The 18,418-nt window shown below is 42.9% G+C and overlaps 1 long non-coding RNA gene across 1 annotated transcript; it reads right to left on the reverse strand.

The window, feature by feature from the left end:
• Window positions 1-245: 245 nt before the first annotated feature.
• On the reverse strand, window positions 246-17,444 carry LOC119714473 (uncharacterized). The gene is made up of 3 exons (XR_005261708.2): window positions 17,256-17,444; window positions 1,310-1,444; window positions 246-1,192 (listed from the first exon to the last, which is right to left on the reverse strand). It is a non-coding gene; the product is annotated as an uncharacterized lncRNA (long non-coding RNA).
• Between the last annotated feature and the right edge of the window lie 974 nt (window positions 17,445-18,418).

Here is an 18,418-nt window from a genome sequence, read left to right on the forward strand (position 1 = left end):
GTGATTATGTGTTCGTCTATTTATTGCCAGGAAGTAGCTAAGTAACAAACACACAGAAACTATGCATGAAAAAGCAAATACAGCATTAATAACTATCGAATTATTGCTTGAGAATGGACAATAGGATATCCAGTTGCAATCCTTTCCAATAATAACATAAAGCCAAGGTCAAACTTTTTGGATCTCGGCTATACTGGCATTTATTCCTACAAGGAAACGGGGGGGAAAAAAAAAAAAATGTTGACTGAGGTTCCCACAGACCTTAAAAAGCAGAAACATCTGTTACTGCTATGAACAGCTTGTATGCTGAGTTCAGCAGGAGAAAGTCCAGCAGCAAGGCCAGGTCTCTGCTTACCAGTACATGCCTCTGTGCTCAATGGGAAATGATCAGAGACAGTTTCAAGGGACATATCAATAATTCAAAACAGCCAGAGCAAGCATAAACAAATCAGAATTAGTGCTCTTTTCTTTCTCCTGCCAGCAAGACTGGAAGATGTTACAGATGCATAATGTGCAGTCTTGAGCATCTATGTCAGATCTGTCCCCAGCTGATGAGTTGCTCCACATTGTGCATTTGGTTTGCTTTTTAACAAACAGTTTTGAGCTGAAACACTGAGCAGAAATTCCAGAGAAGTGAGTCTTGTTCTCAGCAATACAACCTTCTATGTGGCTAGGGAAAACTACAAGTTCTCATGGACTCAATTTTTCTGTTTGAGAAATGAATCCCCACTTCAGTGATCCCCTACTCACTCATTTCCCAATGATGTTTTATGCTTTGTGTTTGTGATTTTAATTCATGTTTGTTGAAATACATATATATTTTAATATATGATGACATAAAAATGTTAGAGATGCTGCTTTGTTATTACACTGATGTAAAGCGTGACCAGTAAAACTATTGGAACTTCTTTTCTAAGCAAAACCTCTTGGCAAAGCAGAGATCATTGACAGGGACTGAACTGCATGACCATAAGCAATTGTGCTGCGAGTAGCATGGGTAAACATCCACAAAGAAACTCCTGCTTCTATTTGGAAAGCATCAAGCTGCATCAAGGCTGTAGCAACCACGAGTCCAGAAAGGAAATGATGATGACCTGGCATGTCAGACTGCTTAATCTTTCAAATATTGTATGTGGGAAGCCTCAGAGAAGTAGTCCTGTCAAAGGAAAGAACCTCTGTATGCCAGATTTCCCTGTAAAAACAGATTTCCAGATACCACACTTTATTTTGCTTAGCATTATTATATAAAACCCTTCCAATAGTGTGCAGAGATAAAAAGCAAAAGGAAATGAAGTCAAGACTTCTGGACCTGAAGGAGTGAATCTTGGCCCCGCTTTCTCCTTCCTTTTGTGCTGGCATCAGTGTGGAGCTGCTCTTTGCCTCCTCATATACAGCAGCACAAGGAGACCCCAGCCCAGTGTCCAGGGAGAACTGGCTGAGGAACCTGGAAGAAAAGAGCTTTAGAAGAACATGATTGTTGGAGCTTAGATTTATTCCTTCATTTAATTATTGCTGTTATGAAAATACACAGAATCATAAATGGACGTTTTTTAAAATTATTGTTAACATAGAAAAGGACTGGAATTAAAAATAAGAGTGCAATGATACAGGACTTACAGTTCAGAGCCATACCATAGTATTTATGAAGACACAGGGTTAAGCACAAACACACCAAGAAACAGTGCCACAAATACACACAGTCTGACAAGCATTTCTTTAAGCAGCAATCCCATTGTATGAAACTTCCTTCACCCCACTCCTTTTTTTTTTTTTTTTTTTTTTTTTTCTTCATTTGCTGGGTTAAGCGCTCCTTGGATCCTCCAACCTACCTGGTCCAAACCCATAGAATTGAAGGTAAGTTCAGTTCTGCAGGCCAACTGCAAGGGGCACTCCAAGAGAGCAATCTGCATACACCCCCATGCCCCCATGCCCAGCACTGCTTAACAACTCTTTCTAAAACTGTGCAAAGACAAAGACTTAAAACCACTGCCAAGTGGTCCAGAGCCACTTAAATTCACAAAGATTTGGATTAGTCCTCTCTAAAGTAAGTTAACCTGTTGACTTTCGAAACTGTTGCTCTCCTTCAGGCAACATACGGTTTTTCCATTGCCCTAAAACAACCAGTTGGCATAGTGTGGAGTTAGAAGGGAAAGAAGGGTGAAAAAGGAGAGTTGCTTAAGCATCCAGAATGCTGTAAAGGCTGTGTTGTAGCCCAGAGTGTTGCTCTTACCACATGAAGTTAGGATTATATGTTGCGTTCCTCCAGGTGTGGCATAAAGGTGTTTTTCAAGATGCTAGCTGAACACTGTAGAGCTGTACGTAGCTGAGGTTCTGGACTGTTGTGGAGCTAGCAGTTGGGTATGACACAGTTGAGAACCTCTGGGTAAGGATTAAGGACCAAGCAAATAAAGTGGATGTCATGGTGGTTGTCTACTACAGGACACTAAACCAAGATGATAACATTATTGAATTATTCTTAAAATAAGAGATACCTCTAAACCAGCTGCCTTGTCCTTATGGATGACTTCAACCTGCCAGATATGAACTGGGAGTACTACAATATGATACAAACAGGTCCATGAGATTACTAAAACACCTTGATGATAACTTCTTGGTACAGGTACTAAGGGAGATGACCAGGAAAGGTTCCCTCCTAGATTTGTTGCTTGTAAACAGAAAAGATCTCGCAGGTGAAGTGGCAAGTAGGGGCCACCTTGGGCATAGTGACTATGAAGCAATCAAGTTAGCAGAGTTTAACAGTCCATTATATTGTTCAATTTTCCCAGAGGCTGATGCATGATGAGTGAGTATATCACATCCCCTAATGCCACATTCTTTGGCCCATGTGCCTATGAGGTTGTTTTGGAAATCAGTCCCATTACCTGACTCCATTCTTTCCAGAGTACCATATCAACATAGCTCTTGTTTTCAAGGCCCAGGATAATGTTCCAGGCAATAGTATGGAGCACAGGATATATTTCCAGCTATCCAATGGTTGCTTCTGCCATTGTAAGCACACGGCACTTGCCCTGGCAGGTTTGTGTGAGCATGACATAATCAATCTGCCAGGCCTCCCTGTATTTAGATTTCAGCCACCATTCTCTGTACCAGAGAGGCTTTAACTGCTTGGCTTAATTGCAGCACATTTTTCACAATTATGGACAACCTGTGTGGTATTGTCCATGGTCAGGTCCATCCCTTGATCATGAGCCTACCTATACGTTGCATATCTTCCTTGGTGGTCTGAGGTTCATGGGCCCATCGAGCTATAGATGATTCACCCTTATGCTGCCAGTCTAGGTTCACCTGAGCCATTTCAATCAGAGCATCCTGATCCACTTGCTGGTTGTTTTGATGTTCTTCAGTGGTTTGACAGTTTGGTACATGATCATCTACATGGTGTACTTGTACAACCAGATTCTCTACCCAGGCAGCAATATATTTTCACCATGTGGCAGCCCAGACGGGTTTGCGTTTGGGCCATCAATTGCTCTGCTTCTGTTACTGTAACCACCGCCACAGGACATTTGCCACCATTCATGAGTCAGCACAGAGATAGAGCAGTGGCCACTTTTCCTGTTCAACAATATCTAAGTAGAGGTGGACAGCCTTCACTTTTGCAAGTTCTTCAGCAGTTTCTTCTCCTTCAGCAGTTTCTGCAGCTTGTGTAGGACTACACAGAGCAGCCTTCCAACTCTGATGCTTTCTCACAATATGACAGCACCAACCGTGAACAGGGCATATTGCTTCCCATTTCCTGGTAATTTATTATACAGAAGGCCTCTTCAGCATGCATCACATCCTCCTCTGGTGATATTATGAAGTCCTTGACCTCTGACCAGTCCTTAATGACTATGAAGACTCCTAGGCAACTGGGGTTTCCTATTTAAGCCCGTTGTGTGATCAGTGCAACTAGAAGGGACCCTTCCATTGAGTATCCAGTTTGACTTGTAGCAAAACCAGCTTTCAGAAGAATTTGGATTATTGTCTTCACTTTCTCAAAAAGTACTTCTTCTGTGTTGCCCCACAAAATGTCTATGTACTGCAGATCTTCATGAATTTCCCCGTTACAATACAGTCTGGATCCGTCTACGACAAATAGTACACTGTGTTTTCTCCCTTTAGGAAGTCTATTCCAAGTGTACTAGATATCCCTCCAAGGGAAAGGAAACTGTGTCCTGCAAACTGCTGCCAAAAGGATGGAGAAAAAAGTATTACTGATATCAGTTGTGGTGTATCTCTTGGCTGACTTTGATTCCAGGTCATACTGAAGTTCTAGCATGTCTGACATGGCAGTCATTGTTGGCATGAACTCATTCAGGCCACAATAGTCCACTGGTAGCCTTCATTCCCCATTAGACGTTTTTAATGGCCAAATAGGACTATTAAAGGGTGAGTACGTCTGGCTAATCACTCCCTGGTTCTCCAGTCAGCACAGTCAGCTCAAGGATAGTAATCAAGGAGTATCACTGCAATATAGGTGCCTGTGCACAGCTGTGCTAGCAATTGGCACCTGCTGCTCTTTGATCCTCAGAAACCCCATGACAGAAGGGTCCTCCGAGACACTGGACAAGGCAGAGAGCTCTTTAATGCCCCCCCATCTCCAAGGCAGCTATGCCAAAAGCCCACCAGTACCCCTTTGGATCTTTGAATTACCCTCTCCTAATGTAGTCTATGCCAAGGATGCTTGGAGCCTCTGGGCCTGGTGCAATGAGGCATTTTTGCCCCTTATTCCCTGTTAGGTTCACTTAATCCTCCAATACAGTAAACTGTAGGGATAACCCATCACACCAGCAATAGAATCGAAACTCTTTTTATAGCCTGATGACATTAGGATACTCTGTGCATTGGTGGGTCCAATGGGACAGGCCATCAAATCCGCACAGTCCAATAAGCCCAGTTGTCCCTTTCCTCCACTTGGCTGGAGGCAAGACCTCTTTAGTCCTGGTCATAGTATTCATTACTCACTTCTCAGAAATGTGAATCAGATGTCCCTTCATTAAGATCAGAAGCAAAATCAGCCCTTCTACTCTGTCTGGGTAACTACCCACTGGAAACTGGAGTGTTTTCCTGGCAGAATCCCTTTGCTATTGTTTTTCCTCTGGTACTCATGCTTGTAGGGTCAAGGTAATTTCCAAGTTCCTCACATCCTCCCTGTGGTCATGCAAGTAAAACCACAGGGTGGCACGTGGTGTGTACACACTTGAGCAGGAATGCTTACACTAATAACTGAGATACTGGTTTGTATAGGTAAGGGGGAAGATATTCTCCCTTCGAGCTGCTGAACCAGTTTCTCCACACCAAGACACAGGCCCATAGGGAAGAAGAGAGACTTTCTTTGTACTGACAAAGTTGACCAGACAATTCATCCACTGTATTTCCAGGTCATTACTGCCAATGTGTTGGCTTATAATGATGGTATGTGCTGTGCAAACTTCTGCCACATGAGTTATGTGCACTTGACTTCATCTGGATCTTTGGATAACTGGTCATAGTCCAGGTCATCACAAATCACCTCCAGCACAGCTAATTTCCTCAGGTACTGGATACCCTCCCCCCTCCATGGTGGTCCACTTGCCTGGGTGACATGCAGCATCTTCCTTGAAGGGATACATTTCCTCTACATCTCACAGAAGTCACCGCCAAAGGCTGAAGGCTTGCTCATTTTCCCATCGCTTTGTCAATACCCCCTTCCTAGAGAGAGATCCCAGCTACTTGCTTTCCCCCCCAGCTAATTCCAGGCTATTGGCCCCATTATCCCAGCATGGGAACAGCCAGGTGACAACATGCCTACCTGGATGATAACCGAAATATTTGTGTGTGCCTCACAGCTTTCTCAGTGGCAGGGATCAATGGGATACTGCCTTGTTCGTCACTTCTGCCTCTTTCTCACAGTTCTCGTGATGGCCCTACTTCAGAGTAGCCAATCTTACCCACTTATTCCTCTTTTCCCTTCTTCGTAGAAGTTTTTTCCCGTACTAGATGAGTTGATTTCTACATCCAGTGTTTCTTCTTGACTGTAGGATTGGCTGATACCAACATGAGCTGGTTCTCTGATTTAGCTGCAGCATCTGTTACAGGAGCTGGATCAGCTCCAGAGGCATTTTCTTCGTCTTGCAGGTGCTGAATAGAATTGAATAGTGCTCTTCGATAGGTGCAGGCCAGACCCCAACACAGTATAATGAGTGAGCTGTAAAACTCTGGCATTGCCAGAACAGGGGCATACATTTTAAAAGTTTTTAGGATCAAGTTCAGTGGTGAATTCCAAAACCATCAGAAGTGATAACCATGGTAGATACCTCCACACATCCTCCCACACACCTTGCCACCATAACCACCCTGCCTCAGGGCAGGTCTTTGGGTGGAATTCTTAAGCAGTAGTTTGACCTTAGACAAATATGGAGACACATACAGGAGACATAGCAGCAGGATCATGCTCATTTGAACATCCCAATATTCAAAACTATCAAGAGCTATTGTAACTTACTCAGAGGAGAACAGGTAAACAGTGTACTTAATAGTTTTCATGGGAAGGTTCCTGCCTAAAGGTGATGGCAATACTGAGTACAAATACCAGATTAAGTTCACAGTGGGTGTAACATGAGTGCATGCTGTACAGATTGGCAAAGCCATTAGGCCAGACCTTAGAGTTGATAAACAACAACAAAAGTATTAAGACAAACAAACCTGAGAACAGATAAAACAACACTGTGAATGAATAAACCAATATTGTGACCAGCAACTATTAAACCAATATAATGCATATAACAAGTTTGTTTTAACATCCTCTGGTCAGATCTGTTGTTATCACAACCCTTCGTGCCTTCGTGTCAGGCACCAAAAGGAATGTTGTGCTTTAACTAGATGTGTGGTGCTGAGCTGCCTGCCCGTTCACTCACACACACTCCTCCACCAATGGGATTGGGGAGAGAACTGGAAAAAGGTAAACTTGTGGGATGAGATAAAAACAGCCTAATAGGAAAAAAAAAAAAAAAAAAAGGGGGGGTGGGGAAAATATTAAAATATACAAAACAAATGAGGCACAATGCAAATGCTCACCACCTGGTGACTGAATCACAGCCAGTCCCTGAGCAACAGCAGCCCCCTCTAGCCAGCTCCCCTAGTTTTACTGTTCAGCATGAGACTACTGTGTGGGACATCCCTTTGTCCAGTCTGGGTCAGCTGTCCTGGTTCTTTCCCCTCATGGCTCCTGGTGCACCCCCAGCTTCCTTGCTGACAGGACCCTGAGAAACCATTGACTAAGTGCAACCACTGCTCTATAACAACTAAAATATTGGTGTGGTATCAGCATTATTCTCATCTTAAATCCAAAACTCAGCACAATACCAGGTACTCAGAAGAAAATTAACTCTATCCTAGCAGAAACCAGGAAAGGAGCCCCAGGCATTGTCCTCTATGCACAGTGGCAAGATGCCTGAAATTGACAGCTCTGCAGGAAAACCAAGCAGGCTCCCTGGACAGGACCAGTACCTGCAAGTCCTGATTGTCTCCAGGACTCATCTTCAGACCCCCAAATCAGGTAGTGGAGCTGAAGAACGGCCCACTATGATATGTTCCTCCTTCTGGCCACCAGCATGTGGGAACATCATGGGTAAGAACATCCTTCACAAGGAGAGGAGGCTGTCTTGCCATAACAAGGAGCTGCTGTGGCCTCTTAGATTGTCTGTGGCCCCTGCAACACTTCCCAGCGTGGCCAAAAAAGCACCAAGACCAGCTTTGGTCCAGACCAAGGAAAGTGATGGCAGTTCTGCAAATGGTAGACACACAGATTCTGCCCTCAGTGCCAAGAGAAGTACAGGGAAACTGGGCAGGCTCCCAGTACCTGCAGGCCCTGTTGGCCCCCAACCACCTCAGGACTGACATTGAGGATCTAATCCCAACAGTGGAGCTGAAAAGCTTCCAACTGTGGTCTGCTCCTCCACGCAGACCTCTCTGAGAGCTTCCTTTGTCCAGACAATGGGCTACACTGGTGGGAGGACAAGTCTCAGCAGCCTGTTGGATAGTCCATGGCTCCCCAAGTGCTTCCCACCTTGGGCAACAAGACAGCTTCAAACCTGGCAAAGCAAGGAGACAGCAGCACTGAAACTGGCCAGCACTTGAACTCTGCCCTCAGTGCACTGCCCAAAAACCCTGGGCCAGAGCTGGCCCTCTGCCACCTTCCTCAAGCCCAAGCATCTCCTCCAGCTGGAGGAGGTCAAGCAGCAGGAGCTTGTGGTGTCCCTCACCTGCCTCACACAGCTACAGAGTGATCAAGCTCCTTCTGGGGCCAAAATCAGGTGGGTGTGCTGAGAACTCTGCCATCATTTAGAACCAAAGGTAGTAAAGAGCTCCTCTTCAGCTTAGAGCCTCAGCTGAGGGGAGGCCTCATGGCAGCCTACAGCTTCTTCACAAGGGGAGCAGAGGGGCAAGTGCTGATCTCTTGTGACAGTGGTAGGGCCAGAGGGAATGCCATAGAGCTGTGACAAGGGAGGTTCAGGCTGGACATCAGAAGGTTCTTCTTCTCAAGTGTAGTTGGGCACTGAATAGGCTCCCCAAAACAGTGGCCATGGCACTGAGTCTGCTGAAGTTCAGTAAGTGTTTGGGCAATGCTCTCAGACATGTTTGATTTTGGGGTGGTTCTTGTAGAGTCAGGAGTTGGACTTGATGACCTTTGTGGGTCCCTTCCAACTCAGGATATTCTGTGGTTCTATCTACCTAGGGTAGAAAGGAAAGCTCAGCATGGCCTGATCTGCCTTCTCTATACTGCCTCTCAGAAAAGGACTATTAAACGTGTTATTCTCAACAGAAAGCAAATAATGTCTGTATTCACATTGTCACTACAACCATCATGGTCTGAGAAGCGGTTTTCGGACAGCATAAGTGCAAGCTATGGTTTTACAAAAAACTTGACAGTGTCACTCAGCCTATGGAAACAAAAAAAAATTCCTTGCATAAGAGGTAAAGTCATCACATTCCTACATTTGGGAAAAGTGTCGGAAAATAAACAAGGTTCCTCAGGGAAAGAAGATATTCAGGTGGGTTTCCAAGATTTGTTTATAGGTAGGAAAGTGCAATCTGGTAAGGTGGCTGATAAGACTTAGTGGAGCTGACTCATGTGGAACAGTAAAATGCCCTCACAGCCCTGAGCAAGTGAGTGTTAAAAGAGGAAAAGAATCTAGCTAGAAATTAGTAGAGAAAGAGGCAGCTTCAAAGTGAGCAAAAGGAGCTATCTTCACACAAAGTCTATTTAAACTGAAATGTCATTGTAATGGGAACTCTTAATGTTTTGGCTGGATTCAAGAGCATGTTTAATGAATCTATGGAAAAAAAAAATCATCAGGAGTTTCTAAAGACATAGACACCTTCTCTGGCTCAGAAAGCTCTGAAGTACTACACCACTGGAGCCAGGAGAATATAGCAATGGACTTTTCATTTTAGGCTTGCCTTATTAAATTTTCCCTAAAGAAACTGTTACTGGTCATTGATGAAAAGAATAAATGGTTGGAAAGACTATTATCCTGACCAGTTATAGATCTTGATGCATCTATGTGTAAATAAAATGTTATACATGAAACATTTGGCATTCCTAGAATAGAGTTGACCAAGAAGTGAGGAAGGTTGTTTCCCAGGGTTCTCAGCCCTGTATCAACACAAGGTTTTCAGGAAACAACTCTGTTCTAGGAATCTACTTCCATCAGAGACCAAAGCTGAAAGCAAAATTCTTACCCACCCCGCTCGCAACTCCCATTGCAGCAAACAGCCACACATAATCCATGATTAGCAGTGCCCTTTTTAGAACTCCTCCAAAATCTAAGTAGTCAGCATCATCTGTCCTTCTCATTTCAGTAGGAAACAGAGATATGGAGATATAGTGTACCCTTCACCTTGTTCTTTTTTAGGACTCTGATAGAAACCATATTTACAGGCAGTAGCCTCCTTAAGGGAGGAAGAGGAAAAAAAAAAAAAAAAAAAAAAAAAAGGAAGAACATTGCCAGGAAAAGAATTGGAAGACCTTCAGAGGCAAGTGCAGAAGTGGCATCATAACTGTTCTCACTCCAGTTGTATGAGAATCATTGCAGCCTCTAGTTTAGTGTTTTGACTGCAATCTCACAACTATTGGCCAAGAAGATGTGACTTCAGAAACTTAAAGACTGTCCCATTCAGTGCTGCCAACTTTCTCATTTTATTGCCTGCTATACCAGACTTAATGTTTCTCGAAGTCCCACATCCGGAACACAAATGATTAGAGACAAGAAGACTAGGATGAAATGCCTTAAGTTTCCATCTGTTTCATTTCACATACTATGATCTGAGCAGTACCAGCTGCAAGTTTTCTCAAAGAAATTCCCAGTTAGGAAATGCTGACTTCTGAAAATTTAAACCCTTCATAGGGCTAACAGTTCTGACAGAAGCTCTCAGACCTAGACTAGAATTGCTGGTCATCAGATAAAAAGGATCCCAAAATAAAGTCACCTGGAAAATTGCTTTGAACCATGCACCTGCAGTTACATGATTCTCAATAAATAAGACCAAGATGAAGGTTATTGAAAAAGGCAAAGAGAGAGATCAAATAATTTCATCATGCTGGAACTAGGCAATTTTTCCCAGCAGACTTTGAGGAAGCCTGAAGCTAGCAGATACAGTTTATATCTGGACTGAGCCTAATACGTTGATGCTGTATTGGAACTCAACAGTAGAGCAATAAAGTTATCATGTGCACCTCTGTAAACTTTAGTATTTCCCTCCTTCCCTTCCTCTGAAGTTCTGCCACTGCCAAAACGTCCTGTTTCTGACAAGTACCAAAGCATTTTTCAAAGGAACTTGCCAACATACAAGTTGTTCTCCATTCTGGATTGCTCTTTTTCAGTACAGTTGATTCCCACTTGACCTCTTTCTTTAGAAAATTGTCTCCTCATGAAATGGCATATCCTGGTTCTCACTGACAGAACAAAGGTCAGTGGAAAATAAGAAAGTGGGAGCTTACAGAAGTTGTCTGCCTTTCACTCTTTAACACAGCACACTGGAAATTTAAGAACTGCCCGAGATTAAAGTATAGGGCAGGAAGCAAAAAGGCATATTTATCTCCCCTAATTTCTCTCTCTCTCTCTCTCTTTTTAAACCAAAAGCTGCATTTTCTAATGCTAGTATGATTCAGTCATCCAATCGTTGCTGGTTTGCAGAATTACTCAGTAATAGTGTTGCAAGAATGTGTTGAAACATTCTTAGAAGTTTCAACATTTGCCAAATATTGGGGGGAAGAGATATTTCTGAAGTATAAAACTGAGCATCTCACTTCTGTTCAAACTTATTCTTCTAGAGGCAGTTATTATCTCTGGGGTGTTAATAGTCATTTTGGTAACAACACCCCCAAACATCTGTTTCCCCCCACCCCCAAACCTCCCCTTAACAACCAGTTTGCCAAGAGCCCTCAGCCAAAACCAACAAGACATATGGGCATTTCTGGGAGTACACACACACCAGGATTGTCAGCAACAGTCAACACTTGTATACAGAAATCTGGAGGCCAGTGCAAGGAACACAAAAAGTTTTGCATCAATTTAAATGACACCAATATTTTGCTCCCCTTGCGTACTGCTTAAAAATAATTCATGTACAATGTGCATGGTAAAGACCACAAAATAAGTAGAAAGATGAAGTTTGGGCAGGTAGTCAAAGCATAGTAAATATGATGAGAATTATCCTGTCTGGCACCAAAGAGATCAGGAAAAAAACAAACAAACAACAAAAAACCAACCAACCAAACAAAAAAAAACAGTTCTCATGAGGTCAGTATCATTTCAGTGCAGTTACACCTACACCTTTTAGGCCAACTGAAGCAATTAATAATGCCCTGTTTATGCCGGACAGCCAAGAGGAAGCATCAGAGAATGGGAGGTGCAAACATGACAGCCACAATAGTGAATGCTTGGATAAAGGGAAGTCTTAGCTTTTATAGAAATAGGAAGGAAGAAGCCAAAAATTAGGTAGAATTGCATAGTCAGTTTTATTGAATCAGTACAGAAAATGCTCATCTCCCACTAACCAAAGAGGGAAGTTTTTTTGGTAGGAGATGTATTGGTGTCCACAAGACTTTTATTCACTGAACAGAACAGCACACAACACACATAGCTGCAATCCCAGTTAAATCACACTAGTCCTTTAACTCCAACACCTCCTATAAACAAGCCTGCTCAAAAATAAGCCACCTCACCCACCAAGTTTCAATGACTACAGGTCACTCTCGGACCCTTTTTGAAGACAGCATTTTTTAACATGAAAAGCTACTGAGGAGTAATGGCAAAGTCCACAAAAACAAAACAAAAGAAAAACAACAACAACAGACCAAGTGCTTTTGTTGCTATAGAATCCCATCACCTCCTAAAATGACGTGTATCATTTATCACCACAATAACTCAATGACGTGAGGAACTGTTTGTGTAAATCAGACAGGAAAAAAGATCAAATGACTCAACCAGTGCCATGGAAGGAGTCTGTGGTAGACTCAGGTATTGAATATGTCTCTCCAGACCTTGTTCGTGATCTTCTATTATAAGGTTATTTCTGTAGAGGAAAAAAAAAATAGATTACAAGGACTCAAAAGTATTTCACTGATTTTTGGTACCCTTATCAGATTTCCAACTATTGAGAAAAGTACTTAGTCCAGAATATTTTATGCAGGAGAGTTGTTTTACATTTGGATACACACAAAATGCTATTTTTAGAAGAAATATCAAATAGCATGTTGATGGAGTCCCCATCATCAACAACAAAAGAGCTAACATCCTTTCCATGGATATGCCACACTGAAGAGGGCTGAGATTTTCACACCACATGAAGGAACGCCACCTTCCAAAAAAAAAAAATAAAAAATAATTCTAACAGCTTCTTCATTTCTCCTATGAGCTTTCCACAGTACTCCAGGTTTAAAGCAGACAGCAGACTGTTTATTTTTCCACTGAAGAAGTTATCAGAATAGTAAACATGCTTCTTTAATGACAAGTTGTTGAAAGGCATTTTGAAAACAGAAAATGGGAACTTGATGTCTCTGGCAGCTCCAGTTCTTCTGCTCAAGGGACTCATATCTTAGGTTCAGGTTCCTCGCCCACAGGAGGCAAGAGTACAGAACAGCAAACTGGTACAGTCAGGGAACACCACAGTATCTTCCAAGGCAAAGGTTCACTTTCAGTCAACCTTATCTGCACAAGAGCAAAAACACCTCTTTTCATGGTAAGCAGAATAAACCACAGGCATGAGGGGCTGGAGATGCTTCAAATCCACTATATGTTGTACTGAAAGGCCTCTAAAAGCATCCTTCAGAGTTGTAAAGAGGTTCAGAATATTCATCAGGTGGATGAGGAAATTAATAATATCTATCTCTTGGTGAGAAAGTTCATAGCACTTGGATTTGGGACACCCAGGTGAACGGATTTGGATATCACAGTAACTCCACCACAGTGAGGCAGACCTGCTCCCCTCTGTTATTTCTTATTTCTTGCCAGTCAGCAGTAATAATGTTAACTTCATGACAAGGAGGGCTTTCTTGGGCTAATTTGCATTTAGTTCATCTAGGTCCCAGTCCTTGTTGCAGCAAAGTTTTCTGAAGCACCATACAGATGATTTGTTACCACAGTCTGAAATACAGGAAGCAGCTTACATGACAGTTTCCACATCTCTCTCTCTTTCATAAATAGACACATCTGTAAGCTGCTGGTTAACTGAAAGGTCAGTGTCTCTGCATTCCAGATGTGCATTTGGAAACAGCCTGACCTGCCAGCCCAGGCTCCACAAGTGTTTGGTACAGAGACTTTTGGAAGCTGTTCTTTGTGCTTGTGAAAGCATGAGAAGACAGTGTGGGAACTGCCCAGCAAACTCAGATTTATTACAACTTGATATCCCCAGTCAGAGAATATCCTCTAGGAAACGCACACATTCCTCTTTTGTATTCACCAATGCCTCCTACACAAGAAGAAGTGAAGACAGAAGCAACCCAAATTGCTTTCTACTGAAGCCACAGCCTTTTTTGTGATACCACAAATATACCCTATAAATGAATTCCCCACAGCAATTTGCTCGAAATAAAAATAAAAATAAAATAAAAAAATACAGCAACACCAAGAAAGAAACATTGGTCATGTAATTCTGCCACTCCATGCTGAAACCACAAGACCATCTCCCTCACTCTCAGCGGCAAGATGTGCTGTAGGCTAAGCCTCTTCTCTAGGAACCACATATGACTCTTTTGTCCTCACCAAGAACTCTCAACTCAAGCAGAAAAGGGAATAAGGAACAAATTAGAATCAGATGTTAAAAATAAAAAAAATAATAATAATAAAATAAAAAGGAAAGGAGACCACAACAGACACTCCTATCATTTGTCTGCTAGTTCAACCAATGACCCAAGATCAACCTCCTGAAAGAGCCATACAACAGCACATAAAATGTCTCCCCTCCCCATCCCCCAGTGCTTGAAATGAAAACACGCAGTGGAAAAGTCATTCAACCTGAATAAACTGACCTGGAGTTCAACAAACAAGCTTTAAGACACTAGTGATAAGAAGTTGAAACATCCAGTACAAACAAGACGACTGCACAGCAAGAGCCCTGAGCTACATGCAAGCTCCTTGGTACACAACAGAACACAGTGACTTATCTTTGAGGCTTTTGTTCTTGCTTCCACTTCTTGTGTTCAGGTACAAGACACCTATGTCATAGGGACAGGTTGATACATTAATTTACTCTTTGGCTTGTTTCAGATAGAGACTTTGATTGCAGACCTACGCTGCTGCTTTCCCATTAAGGCCTCTGATTAACTCCTGGTGGTAGTAATTAGAGCTGTGTGTCATTAAGCAGAGAGCAGATACAGCAACTTTCCAATCCCTACCTCCCAAAGGAAACACAAGTTTGTATGGCAGCTGCTTTCTAGGAGCTCTAATGAGTGTGAACATACAGCAGTGCACAGAGTTCAACTGCTGGATGGACACAGCCCAGCAGAGGCACTAGGACACATGCAGAGCAAACTGTAGACGAGTGGCAGCTAAGACAAAAAATGTAAAGGGAGACTTGTTGGCTGGGGACATCCCCATCCAGATTCATCATCCTATCTTTTTAACTCTTTAACCCTCACCTTTCTGTTTTGTCTTTGTCATCCACTGCACATACTGGACTTTTTCCCTTCCTTGTTGGGGATGGTGGGGGGTGACAAGGAAAGGTTATGGAGGATGAGCAGGGCAGAAGTGCAAGGATAGTAAAAGCTTACATTTGAAGTTACACAGAGTTGAACAACATGGTGGGCATTTTCACTTGCTGCCATAAATCTGCAGCTACAGATAAAATAGGGTCAGGTGGTGTCTTGCACAGCTCAGCAGTATTCTGAGCAGTATTTCCAGTTCATTTAACAGGCATTACTGTGGTCCTTTAGCAATGCTGGTAGTTGCAGGTATAGAGGAGACACATCAGTTCAGGCATGCACTTGCAGGATTTCACAGTGCTGTACCTGAGACCTAGCAGAACAAGGATGCAGAATGCCATGCCTAATGCCTCAGTCACTGCAGCACCTCGTGGCAAGACAGCAATAGTGGTAGGGCTTGCTACCTGCATGCTTCTTCAAGTAACCTGTGAACATCTTCACCAACAGTCAATACTGCGCACTGAACTTCACACTGAAATTCACACTGTTGTCTAAAGCCACCTCTGACACTCCTCCAAGGCTGCATTTAAAGTCTCATTTGTGCAAATTTCACTATCCCAGTGGTGGCCAGGGAAAATTCCCGTCCCAAAAGACAAGATGCAGGACACACATGGGGTCTTACCAAGCTGGACAAAAATCCACGGCTTTTTCAGAAACAGAAGTTCAAACGCAGACCTTGTCTGCCACAACGTGAAGGTTTCAGTTGGAGGAAATGTGTCACAGGAGGTGACATAGGAAACATTTTTTTCCTGCTGATTCACCAGTTCTTCTCTAAACCACCTGCACAGTCCCTAAATATTAATACTGTACAAGATACATATGATTTTTTTTTGGTCTGAAGAGGTCAGTGTCCCATTCAACATGTCTTTGTCAAGACCAAAGCAGAGACCATCTCAGGAACATTTCGGTTATACCCTGCTGACACCCACTTCACCCACTTTCCCACCAAGTAACCAAGTATCTCCACACTCTCCCACTGCTTTTCCTTTTTTTTTTTTTTTTTTTTTTTTTACTGTTGAGGACCCTTTGTGTTTCTATTTCCTTATTTATATTTATCTTTAACAGCAGCTGACTTCTGAGCAACTTTGCAACTGTCTCTTTGCAGAGTGCATGAAGGACCCTCTGCCCTGCAGAACCCTAAACAACATCATCTGCTGCTTCTCTCCAATCTTTTTTTCTATCCATTATCTCACAAGGTAAAATCCTGAGATTTCCTTTATCCATTTTCTTCCTTCTCCTCCCTCCAGACATACTTTTGTGCTACGTTTTATTGCTTTGCTGAGCTCTGCCCCGGAGCTCCAGGTACCTAGTTCATTAGGACAGACCACAAGCACTGCAATACCCAGAGAAAGGAGCAGTGAGCCCTTAACTCTCCCCCGCTCCCTATCTGTCTCCAGGCGTTCCTGCAGATATTGGTATCCCCATTTATTCGTCTTCCCTGCAGTAACAGCACCACCTTTTGGCTCCCTGCGCGATGCTGTGGTTTCCCATCGGTAACAGTGATGCCTCTCTCTACATAGCTCCGAGTTGCCAGGAACGAGCCCGAGCCTACCTTACCTGTAGGCATTTCATCTGCCATACCTTTGCCTAGTAAAAGGGGAAGCTCACAAACCCCAGAGACGAGCAGTCATCTCCCCCAGCAGCCCATCACCCAATCTCTTCTTCTCCTAACTTTATAGCTTTTCAGATAAGATAACTGGTTAGCAATTAATTCCCCCTCCACCCAGCTTTGCCCTCAGAGCCCAGCAAAACAGGCAGTAGCACAGCTCAAAGCACACAGTTATTTTGCATCCTGAATGTACATAAACATGCCAATCCTTTGACCCTTCTCTAATTGGCCTACAAACACGAGGTGATCAAATGCAAAGGAACAGTGCTCATAAACCCAACGTCTTAGAAACAGCCATAAAGTAGTCATTTGTCTGGAGCTCATTGTGCCTCTAGCATAAAAAACAAGACCTGAAGAGAGATGATTTTTTTTTTTTTTTTTTTTTTGAGGCAAAGCAGTAGGAACTTAACACACAAAAAGAGAGATTACAACCCATGCATATATAAAGTATAAATTCACCTTCAATTTTCAGTCATGCTTGAAGAAGAGCCTGAAATCACAGGTGTTTGCCTCCTTTACTAGTAGCATCAGGCCTTAAAGCTAGAACAAAAAAGCTGCCATTACTTGATCCAGCTGGGACTATATCTACCCACCAAACCTCTCCCCAAGATCTAATGTATCCATCCCCCTTTATCGATCCGATTTCCACCAGCTGGGCTCTGGTCCTTCTTCCTGCCCGAGGGGTTAGTTGTACCAGCAAAGGTGAGATTCTTCCTATCAGGTGTAAAGCAGAACAGGTGTGCCCCTTTAATGGCGGAAATTCAATCCAGTCCAAGTAAGGAACTCAGAATTTTTTGAGTGCATTTAAATCAGTTTTGCTCAGGATTCTGCTGAATCCATTTCATTCTGGATGAAATATCACATGCCCTCCTTAAGCCCCCTTGGGAATGGCTAGAACTAAACCACCTCTTAAAGACCAATAAATGCATGCACCTGCAACTAGAGATTCAAGAAGATACCTGAAGATGTAGAGCAGATTACTGCTATCCTACAGGTCTGAGACTGAAAACAATTACAGGTTGACTCATGTTTCCTTGGACTATGACTATGTGCCTTGAACTTTGCAGCATTAGAAAGTGAAGCAGTCAGGTGTATTTGAAGTTATGCTCACAGGTATCTATGTTTGGATTTACAACATGTACCAGTAGCCTTGAATTAAATGAAGAATATTACATCAGATGACGCATTTATAGCAACTTTCAAAATCTAAGCATAACTTGGCAGTATCTTGCCTTCACTGCTCCTGATTCACCTGTACGTGAGTCTAGTTTCCTTTCTCGTTTGTTTCTTTTCTCATACAAAGCCCAGGAACCCAACTCTGCTGGGCTAACTCTGAGGATGAAACACAAGGACATGCAGATACCATCACAATATTGATGTCAAGATAGCATGGGCTCAGGTGCTGTCAGTCCCTAAAAAGTTAATGAAAAAATTGGTGCAATGTCTGGTGTGCTTTTGTCTTTCCCATTTCAGTTCTTCCAGGAGCCTGGTTCAAAGCAACTCTCGGTAGTGTTTCAGGGTCACATTTTGGCTAATCGGCAGCCATCTCTGGAATGAAAACTTGGCCGAAATGAACACATTAGCCTTCCTGTCACAGTATCTAATCTGAGTTCAAATGAAAA

This window comes from Anas platyrhynchos, chromosome Z (genome assembly GCF_047663525.1).
Source record: "Anas platyrhynchos isolate ZD024472 breed Pekin duck chromosome Z, IASCAAS_PekinDuck_T2T, whole genome shotgun sequence".
Classification (NCBI taxonomy): domain Eukaryota; kingdom Metazoa; phylum Chordata; class Aves; order Anseriformes; family Anatidae; genus Anas; species Anas platyrhynchos.